This window comes from Oratosquilla oratoria, chromosome 26, assembly GCF_046742065.1.
Source record: "Oratosquilla oratoria isolate Oo_2021 chromosome 26, ASM4674206v1, whole genome shotgun sequence".
Lineage (NCBI taxonomy): Eukaryota > Metazoa > Arthropoda > Malacostraca > Stomatopoda > Squillidae > Oratosquilla > Oratosquilla oratoria.
The window spans coordinates 3,236,109-3,251,108 of record NC_134802.1 but is presented as its reverse complement, the minus strand read 5'-3'; positions in this window follow the sequence as shown (position 1 = coordinate 3,251,108).

Here is a 15,000-nt window from a genome sequence, read left to right as displayed (position 1 = left end):
TTAGCAATGGATAATATAATGCTACCTTAGCTTCTTCAAAGAAAGGTTCAAAGTTGCAATCCTTCTTTGCTAACTTAACTATTTTTATAAGTTGAGGTATTGGGAGGAGAGATGTTACTTGACCTGAATTTGCTAATACTAAATCCTGTACAAAAGATTCCAACTAAACTTGCATCGCAGACAATTTCAAATGCATAGTATTGAGTAACAAGAAAAGTTGCATTATATTCTCCTGTTCACTTTGTTCTAAACTGAGATTCTCTAAGTTATCTGAAATTTCAGAGATCATTTCCTCAATGTTTTTAATACTTGTTTGTAAATCATCAATTTTTGCAAACATCTCCTTTAATTTATTCATAGAAATTTTCAAATCAGCAAGGAAGGCAAAGTTGGCAATTCCCAATCCAGCAACAGCTCCTAAGGCAACCACTAGGACACTTCTCTTTTGTCTATCTTTTCTTTTAAAATTGGAACCTATGGTATCCAATTTATGTTCAATGTCCTCTATCTTATTTTCAAGTTTCCTTTGAACCTTCTTACTAGAAATGCTCTCTTTTAACAATTTCAACTTCACTCTCAAGGAGTCAACAACGTCATTAATTTTTGAGACATTCTTAAAATCAAGAGTAACCTCGACCAAGTTATCAACCAATATTAGGTTACCTTGATGTTGTACTAAAGCTCCAGGACGAATTGGATTCCAGTCCAGGGCACTCACCAGGCACATAAAAATTAATATTGCAGCCCTCATCTGTAAAATGCATCAAGATTAATATTCAACTTACAAATAATATCATATAATATTTCCTATACTCTTCAGGTTTCTCAACATTGATACACAAGGTATCCAACAGTCATTTTCAATTAAGTCACTGATCTGCAATTTCACTTTCTTTATGTCGTCTAAATGGCCTATCACTTCTTCTCTTGTTTCTAAATGTAGAAGTCTAAATTTATTCCCACCTGCAGAATCAACTACCCTATATGGACCAGTGTACCTTGGTGAAAGTTTATTATAGGGTGAATGTAGTTTGACCATGACTAAATCTCCTAGTTTCAATTCTAGTTCATGTGCTATTTTGTGTTGTTGTTTCTTCATCTCTTGTGAATATTCCTGCATATGTTCCCTAACTCTTTGGTGAATATTTTGAAAAGTATTTATTCTATTCAGTATATAATCATCCATATTATACACAGGTTTCGGGTCTGCAGTCAAAATTTCATATGGAAGAGTTTTGTCTTCCCCAAAAATTATAAAATGAGGTGTATCACCTGTTGCTACATTGATTTGATTATTCAAGGTACACTTAACACAAGGAATCCAAGTGTCCCAAGCTATACTATGAGGACTTACCATGCCTCTAAGACATGTAATTATTTTCTTATTTAACCTTTCTACTACCCCATTACTTTGTGGATGATTCACTAAGATATTTACTTTTTTGATCTTAGATAAACTACATAATTATTCCAAGATTTTGTTATTAAATTCAGTTCCATTATTTGAAATTAGAGTCTTAGGTGTAGTGAAATTACAGATTATCTTATCATAGATTACTGAAGCAATAGTTTCAGCTCTCTTATTTGGAATGGGTTGTAAAATACATAATCTTGAGAAATAGTCAATAGCAACAAATACATATTTATATGCATTCTCAGACATAGGTAGCTCTAATGTATCCAGGTGAACTCTTTCCCAAGGTTTTTGTGGAATGGGATAGGTAAGTATAGGAGCAGGTTTTGGTGTATTTCCTTTTACCCTAACACAATTCAAGCAATTTTCTATATAATCATATATGGATTTCTTCATACCTGGCCAAAAGTATTTAAGTTGTGCTTGTCTATAAGTTTTATCCTTTCCTGGATGTGAACTACAATCACTATCATGAAGTAACTTCAATATCTCATTTACAAGAGTTTGGGGTATTACCAACTGATTTACAGGCCCTCTAGAAATATATTTCCCACTTACAACTGTTCTTCTATACAAAAGTCCATTAATCAATTGAAATTCCTCTATCTTATACCCCTTTGGTAGCTTTGGAGGATTTCCTCTTGGGTTCATCAAATACTTGATTAATAAATCACATGTCTTACCATCCCTCTATTATCTTATTAGCATTTCCTCATCTAAAGTTACTAATTCCTCTATACTACAAACAAAATTAATCAACCCAGCCCCAGTCATTGGTTGACTAATGTTTCTAGATAGTGCATCTGCAGCTACATTCTTTCTACCCGGAATATATTCAAATTGAACTTCATAGCACTGAAGTATTGCAAACCACCTAGCAAGTCGGCCCCTTAGATTCTTATGCTTAAATAAGTTCTGAATAGCAGTATAATCAGTCCAAACTCTGATCGGATATCCTAATATCATATCCCTAAAACTTTCTAAAGAATAAATTACTGCTAAAGTTTCTCTTTCTGTTATAGAGTAGTTTCTCTCCGCACTATTACAAAGTCTTGATGTGTAAGCGATCGGCTTTAAAGTTCAATTTCTCTCTTTCATCAGTATGCCTCCTAATCCTATGTCAGATGCATCAGTACAAAGAATGATTTCCTTTCCATAATCCGGAATTATTAGAATGGGGGAACTCGTGAGTTTATCTTTCAACTTGTCAAAAGCTTGCTGCTGTGCAGGCCCCCATATAAACTTTGAATCCTTCCTCAACAAAGAACTTAATGGATTAGCAATGTCAGCATATCGTTGAATGAATTTTCTATAATATCCTGTCAATCCCAAAAAGCTCCTAACCTTGTCTACATTGGTTGGAACCGGAAAATTCTTGACAGCGTCAACCTTTGAATTCACTGTACTAAGTCCGTGTCTGTCTATCTTATGTCCTAAATAAATAACACTGTCTTGCAAGAACTTACATTATTCAATTTCTACTTTTAATTCTGCTTCTACTAGTTTTGAGAATATCAAATCTAATTTCTTAAAGTACTCCGCTGCAGTCTGAGAAACTATTAAAATGTCATCTAGAAATACACTGGCAGTGTTTCCTAACAATCCATCTAGAATAGTATTCATCAATCTCATGTAGGTTAATGGACTATTACATAACCCAAATGGCATTCTCTTGAACTCATAATGTTCCGTTGGAGTAGAAAATGCCGTGAACTCTTTTGAGTCTTCATGCAACTCTATTTGCCAAAAAGCTGATTTGATATCTATAGTACTAAAATATCTATTCTCAGTTCCCAAACTTCTCAAAATGTCACCAATAATGGGTAATGGTAACCTGTCACGAATGGTGTGCTTATTCAATTCCCTATAATCTATCACTGGGCGCATAGTACTACCTGACTTTGGCACCAAAATCAAAGTGAAGTTCCACTCACTATTACTATGTTCAATAATATCCTGTGATAACATTTCAGTGATCAGTTTATCTACTATTGCTAATTTAGAGTGAGGAACTCTGTAAGCGGGTATGTAAAAAGGCTGTGTTCCTGGTTTTAATTTGATATGATGTTTTAAAACAGTTGTTTTGCCTAAGACGTCCCCCGGCAAAGCAATTGCTTTATTGTGCTTTACAAGCAAAGCAAGTAAACTTTCATCCAACTCAGGGCAATTAGTTGGTTTTAATCAATCTTTATGTCTATTTCTTAAATCTATTCCTTCTTGAACTGAACAGATTGATGAAATTGGTCATTCTATCCTAAGTCAGCAGGACATATTACCATGTTTTCTTTTCTCATAGTTGCAAATCCTATCAATAAATCTCCTGGAAAAACAGATTCTTCTACCACTATCACTGGAATGTACAAATGTTCATTTGTATATAAGATAACTTCTAGTTCAACCTTACCTAATGTTTTTAACTGATTTCCAGTTACTCCTTGCAATGAGTAACGGATTGGTTCCAACATTTTCACTCCTGGGTTCAACTGGTTTAAAACTTTACTGGTAATTACATTAACTACAGACCCTGTGTCAATAAATATTTGAATAGGCTTATTGAATACTCTACCCGCAATGAGAGGTCCTACAGAAGTTCTTCCAATAGTAATTATCAGTTTGTCAGTTTCTTTCATCTCTCTTGTATTCTCATATTTAACACAATACCGTCTATCGGTATATATATGGGGAATTCTGAAATTGTTTATTCTGTGTCTGGGGGTTTTCCTCTTAGCTCTGGGGGTATCCTAAAATTTATGCATTCATGAGCCCTATGACCTATCTTATTATGATAAATATAGAATGGTGGGTTCCTACATTGATATTCCGTATGACCCTTGTATTTGCAATTTCTGCAAATAATTCCATAAAAACAGTCTTGTGCTTTGTGTCCCCAGGCATTACAATTAAAACATAGAATTCTAGCATCCCTGGATGGACTTCTAACATGCCGTCTATGTCCTACTTCAGCTTTTCTCAACTCTCTAGAGTTCCTATGTTGGCCCACGGTAATTACATATGGGTTTATCGTTCTGGTCTCACTGTATCTTTGAAGAAGATAATTAATCTACTGCTCCTAAACTTATATTTGACTTAAGATCTTCATGCAGCTTTTCTGCCGTTAAGTCATCAGAATTTTTGGGTAATAGTCCAAAGGTGATAAATTTGATTACCTGAGAAATTTTCATTTTGTCACTAGATCTTTCTATCCAGTCTGAATCTTTCAAGATAGAATTCATGTCTTTTGACCATCTATCTAATCTAGCTAAGTATTCTGTGTCAGTTTCACTTGTTCTAACTTCTTTAATAATTTTTACCAAAGACCTGATAGGATCCTTGTCACACTTGGACATAAAATGTTTAATGAAGGCTTTCTTGTATACTTCATATTGGTTTATCTCTTCCATTTGCTGGAAATGAATAATAAACCTAGCCCTCCCATTTCCAGGGTCTACATTCTCCTTTAGAATTTCTATTTTTCTTTTTTCATCAGTAATGTTTTTACTCACAATAAGAGTGTCTATCAAATTAAGGTATTTGTTGACCCCATAGGTATTTGCTTCCCCAGTAAATTTGATGAGGTTGATTACCTCATCTTGGTAGAAGATGGTAATCGTCCCAGTTGTAGGAAGGAGTAACTCAAACTTCGTAACTGTTTGGGACTTGCATTTGAATAGCCCGTCCGCCATGACATACATAATGCATAGATAATAAATAAACGCTTTGTAAAGCGTATGCAAATAATAGTATATACAAATAGTTTCCGCTAAGCGATGGCAATGTATGGATATGGTAAATTATCTACAATATAATGTTTTGATTATGATGGATGTGTACAATGACTTGATGAAGATAAATAATATTTTGTAAGTTAACATATGAACAATTAGGGGACACTACAGCAGATGTGGCGTGTTGCCACATTACTCCCCCCCGAGTGACTGGTGAAATAAACCAGTCTTGGATGTCCGGGGATGGAAGCGCAGTTGACGGGAGTGTCCGTGGTTGGTGTTAGCCTGGGAACCACGTCCATGATGGTTGAGGCGTCGGCAGCGGCTGGTCGGTGATGGCTGCGGCGGCAGGCGGAGGTTGATGCTGCGGCGCCGGCGTTAGTCGATGATGATTGCGGCGGCAGGCGGAGGTTGGTGCTGGGGCGCCGGCGTTAGTCGATAATGGTTGCGGCGGCAGGCGGAGGTTGGTGCTGCGGCGCCGGCGTTAGTCGATGATGGTTGCGGCGGCAGGCGGAGGTTGGTGCTGCGGCGCCGGCGTTAGTCGATGATGGTTGCGGCGGCAGGCGGAGGTTGGTGCTGCGGCGCCGGCGTTAGTCGATGATGGTTGCGGCATCAGGCGGAGGTTGATGCTGCGGCTCCGGCGTTAGTCGATGATGGTTGCGGCGGCAGGCGGAGGTTGGTGCTGCTGCGCCGGCGTTAGTCGATGATGGTTGCGGCGGCAGGCGGAGGTTGGTGCTGCGGCGCCGGCGTTAGTCGATGATGGTTGCGACATCAGGCGGAGGTTGATGCTGCGGCGCCGGTGGTGGGGGTTGCGGCGGCAGACTGGTGCTGCGGCGCCGGCGGTGGTTGCGGCGGCAGGCTGGTGCTGCGGCGCCGGCGGTGGCTGCGGTAGCAGGTTGGTGCTGTGGCGCCGACGGTGTGTGCGGCGGCAGGCTGGTGCTGCGGCGCCGGCGGTGTGTGCGGCGGCAGGCTGATGCTGCGGCGCGGCGGTGGTGGGTGCGGCGGCGTCGGCTGGGCAGTCCTCGGCGGCAGCTGGGCAGGGAGCGGTCCCCGGCGGCTGCGGCAGTGGTGACCGTGGCGGCTGGGCAGTCCTCGGTGGCTGCGGCGGTGGCGGCAGCACTAGGAGTCCAGCACTCCGGGGTAACCAATTGATGAGGTTGGTTACCTCATCTTGGTAGAAGATGGTAATCGTCCCAGTTGTAGGAAAGAGTAACTCAAACTTCGTAACTGTTTGGGACTTGTATTTGAATAGCACGTCCGCCATGACATACATAATGCATAGATGATAAATAAACGCTTTGTAAAGCGTATGCGAATAATAGTATATACAAATAGTTTCCGCTAAGCGATGGCAATGTATGGATATGGTAAATTATTTACAATATAATGTTTTGATTATGATGGATGTGTACAATGACTTGATGAAGATAAATAATATTTTGTACAGTTAACATATGAACAATTAGGGGACATTACAGCAGAAGTGGCATGTTGCCACAAATTTCGAAACATTGATATTTGAGGTATGAACCTCATGCCTTAACACGTTCAAGTTCGGGTTACTCATACCTTGCTTTAGCTTGGCTGCCTCCACGTATTGTTGCTTGCGATGTCAACTTCTTCTCGACGTCCTTCTTCAGCCTTGTCATTCGCCAGCGACGTCGTTCCTCACCCTCATCACTCACTGCCTTGAAGATCGTCTTGTAGATGATCACATTGAAGATCGCTTGTTCCACTCGTAGTTGTTGCTCGTATTGTTGTAGACCCCTCGTTCCTCGTCTTGTCGTCCCTTGAAACCAACATACGCTTGATTGTGGTTGATGTACTCCCGTAGACTATCTCGCACCACTTCACGCACCAGTCTTGTCACTTCTCTTTGGAGGAAATTGAAGATCCCACCGCTGCCACCACTGTCACCACTGTCACTTCCGTCGTCTCCTCTCCGAGCGTTTCTATTCTCTCTAGAAATTGTTTTAAGGCCCCATTCCTTCCTCTTCTTGGGGGTGAATAAAATAGGGTGTAGTCGTTCTGATGCTTGTTGGTCTAGATCAGTACACCTCGAGAATCCCCCTGGAATTGTCTACGTCACGTCAAGCCACCTTCGTTCTAACATCACTCTTTTTTCCACCCAATAGTCTTTTACTTCTCAAACAAGTGACACACCTTAAGGGCGTGACTTTCCTTTCTGCACCAATGATTTTTCTCCTCCTCCACCTTTTTCTCCAATTGGAGAGGCTGTTATACTCTTCTAAACTATGTCACAATGTAAGCATTATATCGTAACAAAAAATGGCTTGTCCGCTCACAGTTCCAACAGACAAAACAATTTTTCACCAGTCGATACTCTGCTCTTTTAAATATATACAAGGCGCTAGTCTGACTCAGCTATCCTTGTCGACCATCGGCCGTTGTATCATAATATCTTAATAAAAAGACTATAAAATTTCCTTCTAGTCCTTCTACTTCCTCGATCTACCTCCGATCTACCTTAAATGTCTACCTTTATCTACCGGCCTCTTACAGTATATATATGTATATATATATATATATATATATATATATATATATATATATAATTCGGTTGATGGAGAACATAAGCACAGGGGAAGGCACGAAACCCTAAACACTAGCGTTTCGTTCGCGTAGAACTTTTTAAGAGTGTACGGAAAACTGTAATTGAAGCTTATCTACTAAACTTAGTTATCTTGTCGGATACTTGGGAAAGGTCGTTTTTCTGGCGTGTTCTAGAATTTAAATACTATTTTGTTTTGCTAAATTGATAAATCCTCCTCGATGGTTCGATTAATTCTTAGTTGAAATATTTGCTAATTCTACAATTCTTCTAGTGAATTTATCGAAACTTTTATGCAGCACTTCAGCTCCTCTCCAGTTTGGTAAATGATCGAATTTTTCCGCATGAACTACTAAAGAATTAGGTATCCTATGTGCTTTTATGTCGTTTTTATGTTCATAAACTCATTTATCTAATCCCCTTGATGACTCGCCATGATATGCCATTGTGCAACTATTGCACGGAATTTTGTATTCGACACTGTTTCCTGAATTGGTTCTCTTTTCGGAAGTCTTTACCAAATCAGCTATTCTCTTATTAGTTATTTTTACCTATGTTTATACTTGTTTTTGTTAAATATTTGTCTATTTTTGGTGAAGTTTCTGAGCCAGGTACTGATAAAAAAGTGGTAGTATTTTTATTATTTCTCGCTTTCTTTTCATGATTATAATCTTTTTTATTGCTTTTCATTTTATTTTCCTCAACACTCCCTCTGAGTATCCAAGCTTGTCAAAGGTTTTCATAATATAATCAAATTCTCCTATGTATTCTTTGCTACAAATTCGTAGTGCCCTGAGAAAAAAAAATTACTATGCTGTGGTAATTATTATTAGGGAATTGCATTGTTTACCTTAAGTTACGGCGATTTCCCTCAAGGCTTGTTTAATTTCGATTCGGGAACCTTTCCTGAAACTGCGAACCACACTATTGTAACCTTAAATAAGATACAATTGACCTCCCCTCCCTCTTTATTTGATTAAACCCATGATGTAATTTTGGTTTATAGATCGGGAAGTTTGAGAATTTGCTTAAAGTATAAGTTGTCCCGTGGCTTCGAAGCTTTATGAACTCGTAAGAGTCCCTGACGAACGACACTGCTTATTCGTCAACTGAACGTTAGATTACCTTCAGCACTGGTACCAGACGCTTCTCTCAAGAAACCTCGGCTTAGGACTTTTACGGTTCTTATCGGTAGCCATCAAGATTTCTCTTTAACTTCAGAACACCAAATGTCTGAGAACAGAAACAAGTAAGTTCTCAGACTTCCCCGCATTAAATTTTTAAACCATAAATACGATAGGTTTAATTTTCTCAGACATTTGATATTTTTTCTCAGATTTAGTGTTAATCTTCTCTGAATTTTGAGAATTTAATCTTAACATTTAAATTTAACTTTTTTGTAGTCGATTTCGACGTTAAATTATTCCCTCTTATGTCGTAAGCCGCTATATAAGCGCTTTGCTATTAAAGTTACAATAGTTGGTTACGATGGGAGGAGTATGTAAGGGACCTATTTGAGGACGACAGACAAGAACGAGAAGAGGAAAATTATAGATATCTAGATGGGGAAGATATAATGGAAGAGGAAGTGAAATTTGCCATGAAGAAAATGAAAAAAAGGGAAAGCCATGGGTGAGGATGGTGTGATGATTGAAATGTTAGAGGCATTAGGGGATTTTGCTATAAGAAAACTCACTAGTCTAATAAACCAAATTTACGAAAAGGGTACAATAACGGAACATATGTGTAACTCGATTTTTGTACCACTACCAAAGATAAACGGAACAATGGAATGTAGTAAACATCGCACAGTCAGTATCATGAGTCAAATAACCAAAATTATATTAAGGATAGTTTTAAATAGAATAAGAAATAAAGTGAGAGAACAAGTTTCATGGGAGCAATTTGGTTTCATAGAAGGGAAAGGAACAGCAAATGCAATTTTTATAATAAGAACGATTATGAAGAGGATGATAGAAAAACAACAAAATGTATATCTTTGCTTTGTTGACTACGAGAAGGCGTTTGATAGGGTAAGACATGAGGATTTGATAAATATTTTGGAAAGAGTGGATATAAGTAGCAAAGACATGAGTATCATCAGAAATTTGTATTGGAAGCAAAGAGCAGCAGTGAAAATTTTAAACCATAAATATGATAATACCACTCTTTGTCCTATCATCATATGCGGAGAAGTAATGTACCAAATCCTCTTTGTTTTCTTTCTGTATACTGAGAAAGTCACAGTTTTTCCTACTCGTCGTTTTAATGTATCTAGGAAGGGCAATTGTCCATTTTGTTCCTCTTCTACGGTGAACTGTTGACTGCTGTTGACTGCGCTGTTGACTGCGCTAAACATTCTCACTTTACTATTTACATTAGTGTTTCCGGGGATGGTACCGAGGACGTCATCTACATATCTAAACCATTGTGCCTCTACCATTAATTCTGATAAAGTTTTCATTTTCCAATTCCATGTATAGAGAGGCCATCACTGCATTTCTAAAGTATATGTAGAAGAAGCTTTAAAAAATTGGACAACAAAATAGAAACATTTCGTGATAAAGTGAAACTACCAATATAGAAAAACGTCCATAATAATGGAACACCAATACCAGATATTTGGTCACCGGATATTTGCCATCAGACATGTGCCCACCGACTCATAAATGTACTTGTAGATTTGAAGTGCAATTACCATCACACTTAGTTTGGAAATTAGAAAAAGAAAAGACATCACAGAGTGAAAGACTACAGCGAAAATTAAACAACCTATGTGACAACAGGAATTTAAATAAAATTGAAAGGTGTGAAATAATAACAAATCTGTCAGATAGGAGATTATCAAATACTGAAATTCAAGCTCTATCGCTAGGTCTTAAGTTCGACACTGATATTAACACAAGGGGGGTCATGGATTTCATTAAGAGAAATTATAGATGGAGTGACAGCGATATTGAAAAAAGGATTCAAACAGGGGATTGTTACATGTTACCAAGCGCTAGCCAATAAGAACGAATGCGTCATCCACAGAAGATTCAAGAAAACTCTAATGAATATAGGCTCAGACAAAGACGCAGTAATCACCAATGCAAATAAAGGAGGTGGTATCGTGATCCTGTCAAAAGAGGACTATATCAGCAAAATATTGGATGATGACAATACTTATCACAAAAAACATGTAGGTTTCGCAGCGAGTGAAGCAGATAAATTCAAAATACATGCCAGAAAAAATTCTTAATAAAACTGAAAAAGGAAAGAAATTAATGGTACTTCTGGAGGAAGACCCCAATCCTCCTAGGATGCGCGGTATACCAAAAATTAAAAAACCTAACGCTCCAATGCGACCCATAACTTCAGGAGTTAGCAGTGCACCCCACAGGCTAGCGAAATGTCTAGCCAAACCGTTATCACAGGCAATGGGGTTGATCAGTAATGCACATTTGAAAAATTCCAACAATCTTTTGACAAGACTAAAGATTTAGATTTCACGGGGAAAAAATTAGTAAGCTTCATTTACAAATGTTTCCACTGACAGTGCGTTAGAGGTAGTAAAGAGAGTAATAAAAGATATAAACGATGCTGACATACCCGTAACAAAACAAGATTATATAGAATTGATAGATTTATGCGTAAATTTTGGTGCGTTTACTCTTAATGGTGACGAGCATGAACAACACAAAGGTCTCACTATGGGTAGTACTTTAAGTGCAGTGGTGGCCTTTCTATTCATGGAGTTACTGAAAAAATAAAACTTGATCAGAATTGATGGTAGAGGATCACACTGATTAAGGTATGTAGTCGACGTCCTCGCTATCATCCCCGAAAACACTAATGTAAATAATAAAGTGAGAATGCTTAACGCGGTCAACAGCAATATTCAGTTCACCGTAGAAGAGGAACAAAATGGACAATTGCCCTTCCTCGATGTATTAATACGACGAGTAGGAAAAACTGTGACTTTTTCAGTATACAGAAAGAAAACAAACAAAGAGGATTTAGTACATTACTTCTCTGCACATGATGATACCACAAAGAGTGGTATAGTAATAGGCTTTTTCTCAAGGCACTACGAATCTGCAGCAAAGAATACTTAGAAAAACAATTTGATTATAATATTAAAACCTTTGACAAACTTGGATACTCAAAGGGAATGTTGAGAATAATAAAAAAAAAACAATAAAAATCTATAATCGTGGAAAGAAAGAGAGAAATTATGAACATACTACCTATTTTGTATCAGTACCTGGCTCAAAAACTTCACCTATAATAGACAAGTATTTAACAAAAACAGCTATAAGCGTAGGTAAAAATAACTAATAAGAGAATAGGTGATTTGGTAAAGACTTCCGAAAAGAGAACCAATTCAGGAAACAGTGTCGTATACAAAATTTTGTGCAATAGTTGCACAATGGCATATTATAGCGAGTCATCAAGGGGATTAGTTACAAGAGTTTATGAACATAAAAACGACATAAAAGGCACACAGGACATCTAATTATTTAGTAGTTCATGCGGAAAAATTCGATCATTTACCAAACTTTATTATTATTATTATTATTATTATCATCATTATTATTGTTGTTGTTGTTGTTGTTGTTGTTGTTGTTGTTGTTGTTGTTGTTGTTGTTGTTGTTGTTGTTGTTGTTATTTTTATTATTATTATTATTATTATTATTATTATTATTATTATTATTATTATTATTATTATTATTATTATTATTATTATTATTATTATTATTATTATTATTATTATTATTATTATTATTATTATTATTATTATTATTATTATTATTATTATTATTATTATTATTATTATTATTATTATTATTCTTATTATTATTATTATTACTATTACCATTATTATTGTTATTATATTTTTCATATTATTATTATCATCATCATCATCATCATCATCATCATCATCATTATTATTATTATTATTATTATTATTATTATTATTATTATTATTATTATTATTATTATTATTATTATTATTATTATTATTATTATTATTATTATTATTATTATTATTATTATTATTATTATTATTATTATTATTATTATTATTATTATTATTATTATTATCATTATTATTACTATTATCATTATTATTGTTATTATATATTTTCTATATTATTTATATTTATAATATTTAAATTTTCGTTATCATCATCATCTTTATTATTGTTATTATTATGTATCTAAATATTTAAATTTTCATTTTTATTATCATTGTTATCATTATTATTGTTACAATTACTATTAATAATTTCTTTGTTATTAGTGTTGTCATCATATTTAATTGTTAAACTTTATCATTATTACATTAACCACAATGTAATGTTCACACTCGTCACCAACTATGGTAACACGAGGAGGTAGTGATCTCCACCCCATGTATATAATGTCCACAGCCCGTTTGAAAACCCATTCCTTTGAAAAAGCATACCTGCGAAACTAGTCAGGAATAAACTCATGACTAAGACTCCTGTGTTTCCTACTCCGCTTACGTCATATATTTGTATATATATATACATATATATATATATATATATACATATACATATATATATATATATATATATATATATACATATATATATATATATATATATATGTACATGTGTTTATATATATGTATATATATATATATATATGTATATATATATATACTGTATATATATGTATATATATATATATATATATATATATATATATATATATATCTAGCGAGCTGGTTTTCTGCACAGACACCAGCTAGCGAATACCTGTGAGATTTATATATCCGAATAGTGACAAGTTATTGTGTTGTGTTTTTGAATTGTATACGTATAGCGCCATACAGTTACAGATATAAGATAAAGTGTAGTGTTCTATTAATTTAGAATCAAAACAGTATTTAGTTACTGTACTCTAAAGGTTGGAGTGATATTATAAGGTAAGCAGAGTAAGCTTCGTGTATTAATTTTACTTAGAAACCGTTTTGGTTTCTTTTGTTGATTTATATTTTCTTTTTGCCGTTTGTATTGCTGAAGGAGGAGCGAAATGGCTTGTGAAGGTTGTGTAAACCTGGAGGACCGTCCCAGGATGTGTGAGGAGGAAATTCGTCTTCTTAGGAGTGCGCTCTGTGAGAAGAGTGAATCATCCCCACAACCCAAAAAGCGTTCCACTTCTTCCCCTTCTGCCACTGCCGTGAGTGAGTGGCGCTCCGTGGGGTCCTGTTTGTCAAGCCCGCGTTCAGTAAGCGGGTGCCCTGCGGAGCAACCGCTGGCTCTAGCCAATCGTTTTGCTCTGCTGGTGAATGAAGTGGCTGAAATCAGGAGTTGTTGGTGGTGGGGGACTCCATGGTGCGAGGCTATGACGACATCCTGTAGCGGAAGACCAAATGATGTTGCAAGCTTGTATGTCAATCGGGCCGTGGGATCGCCAATTGTACCCAGAACATCAGGGAGCAAAGATGTACAAACACGGTTACGATTGTTCATACGGGAAGTAACGATGTTGGGGGGGGGGGTGAGATCAGCGGAACTTATTCGGAAATACAAGGTCTTCCCTCAGGAGATGAAGGAACGTCGGAGCCGTCACGTAGTCTGTGGGACCCTCCCGAGGTTCTACGCAGGCTTGTGTTGGAACAGTAGAGCCATAGGGATCAATAAGAGGATATCACGATTGTGCCCGCAACTGGGATACCACTTTCTTCATCTTTGTTATCTTTTTTCTAGACGTCCTGACCTTTATGCTTCTGATGGGATCCACCTTACCCGCAGAGGCAAAGATGTTCTTACAAATCTCATTGTGCGAGTTTGTAATGAACAAACTAGTTCCTTTTTTGGGGGTAGAAACCCAAAGGGAAGGGGAAATAGAGTGTACTGGGGAAAACAGAGTAGAGTATAGCATCAATGTAGAACAATATACCAGTATAGGACAAAATATAATTTTAGGATATAATGTCGGTAGAGGACGAAATGTTACATTAGGATGTAATGTTAAAGGACAAAATGTCACGATGGGATGTGATGATAGTGGAAGACAAAAGATCACGATGGGATGTAATCATATTGGAATGATGATAGTGGAGGACAAAATATCACGGTAGGATATAATGTCAGTGGAGGACAAAATATATTTTTAGGAAGGAATGCTGGACAGAATGTCAATGAAGGACGAAAGACCACGATGGGATGTAATGATAGTGGAAGACAAAATATCACGGTAGGATATAATGTCACTGGAGGACATAATATAATTTTAGGAAGGGATGCCGGACAGAATGTCAATGAACGACG